At 47.7% G+C, this 2,090-nt stretch overlaps 1 protein-coding gene across 5 annotated transcripts in view; it reads right to left on the reverse strand.

The window, feature by feature from the left end:
* LOC137617241 (glutamate-gated chloride channel-like) overlaps positions 1–2,090 on the reverse strand; it is a 959,538-nt gene that overhangs the window by 401,352 nt on the left and 556,096 nt on the right. The window lies entirely within an intron of this gene.

The raw sequence follows: 2,090 nt of genomic DNA on the forward strand, positions 1-2,090 counted from the left end.
TCCTCTCTCTCTCTCTCCTCTCTCCTCTCTCTCTCTCTCTCGTACACGTATAGGAGTTACATACTACAAAAATATATCTGCAAACTGAAAATCTTCATAGTTTACCAATATCAAATCTAAACACAAGAAGTACAAGTGTAAAAAAAAAATCCTAATAAATCAAATTTAAAAACAGGGAAGAAATTCACATCCGGACATCAAAATATAAAGAGAAGTTTCAGAATGACCCAAGAGATGAAATGGAAGATCCTTATCTACACAATGACTGAGGCGAGGGTCATTAATCATGGGAGCTTAATTACCTCGCTAATTAAGATTAAACGATGTTATCAAGAGTTTCCAAAGACAGCCTACGTAACAATGGACTCGGCTGTATCATTCAGCGCGCATGCGTAAGCAGAGATATGAGAAAGAACATAAAATGCGAGTCAGAGTTGAAATAATTAATAGAACTGCTAAGACCAAGTCGCCATTATGAAAGTGATGTGTGGATTTGGGGTCAAATTCAAACGAGAGGGTTGAAGCTGTTGGGCTGGAGTTCGAGTCAAGCTCAAGCTCGATAGTTTCTTTAGTTTCTGCAACCTCACCATCCTTGTGAGCTAAGGATAATGGTTTGAGGGAGCCTATAGGCCGACCTATGAGTCATTAACAGCTAATTGCCTAGCCCTCCCTGGTCCTAGTTTGGGTGGAGACTTGGAAGAGGCTTGGCCCCCGATTATATGAATATATGGTCGGTCTCTGGAGCGTTGTCCTGCTAGGTAGGACAATGTCCGTGTCCCTTGCCTCTGCGCCGATTATATGAATATATGGTCGGTCTCTGGAGCGTTGTCCTGCTAGCTGGGACAATGTCCGTGTCCCTTGCCTCTGCGCCGATCATATGAATATATGGTCGGTCTCTGGAGCGTTGTCCTGCTAGCTGGGACAATGTCCGTGTCCCTTGCCTCTGCGCCGATCATATGAATATATGGTCGGTCTCTGGAGCGTTGTCCTGCTAGCTGGGACAATGTCCGTGTCCCTTGCCTCTGCGCCGATCATATGAATATATGGTCGGTCTCTGGAGCGTTGTCCTGCTAGCTGGGGACAATGTCCGTGTCCCTTGCCTCTGCGCCGATCATATGAATATATGGTCGGTCTCTGGAGCGTTGTCCTGCTAGCTGGGACAATGTCCGTGTCCCTTGCCTCTGCGCCGATCATATGAATATATGGTCGGTCTCTGGAGCGTTGTCCTGCTAGCTGGGACAATGTCCGTGTCCCTTGCCTCTGCGCCGATCATATGAATATATGGTCGGTCTCTGGAGCGTTGCCCTGCTAGCTGGGACAATGTCCGTGTCCCTTGGCCTCTGCGCCGATCATATGAATAGATGGTCGGTCTCTGGAGCGTTGCCCTGCTAGCTGGACAATGTCCGTGTCCCTTGCCTCCTGCGCCGATCATATGAATAGATGGTCGGTCTCTGGAAACGTTGCCCTGCTAGCTGGGACAATGTCCGTGTCCCTTGCCTCTGCGCCGATCATATGAATAGATGGTCAGTCTCTAGGGCGTTGCCCTGCTAGCTGGGACAATGTCCGTGTCCCTTGCCTCTGCGCCGATCATATGAATAGATGGTCAGTCTCTAGGGCATTGTCCTGCTAGCTTGGACAATGTCACTGTCCCTTGCCTCTGCGCCGATCATATGAATAGATGGTCAGTCTCTAGGGCATTGTCCTGCTAGCTAGGACAATGTCACTGTCCCTTGCCTCTGCGCCGATCATATGAAATAGATGGTCAGTCTCTAGGGCATTGTCCTGCTAGCTAGGCAATGTCACTGTCCCTTGCCTCTGGTACCGATTATATGAATAGATGGTCAGTCTCTAGAGCATTGTCCTGCTACCTAGGACAATGTCCTTGTCCCTTGTCTCTGTTACCGATTATATGAATATATGGTCAGTCTCTGAAGCATTGTCCTGCTACCTAGGACAATGTCACTGCTCCTTGCCTCTGCCATTCATGTCAGGCCTTTAAACATCATGGCAGGAAAGAAAGTTTATAAAGGAGAAAATCTGAGTTTGACGAATGTGAAACGTTGTACCGTGATACTGGTTTGGTCCAATTA

The sequence above is a fragment of the Palaemon carinicauda genome, chromosome 23 (assembly GCF_036898095.1).
Source record: "Palaemon carinicauda isolate YSFRI2023 chromosome 23, ASM3689809v2, whole genome shotgun sequence".
NCBI classification, from domain to species: Eukaryota; Metazoa; Arthropoda; class Malacostraca; order Decapoda; family Palaemonidae; genus Palaemon; species Palaemon carinicauda.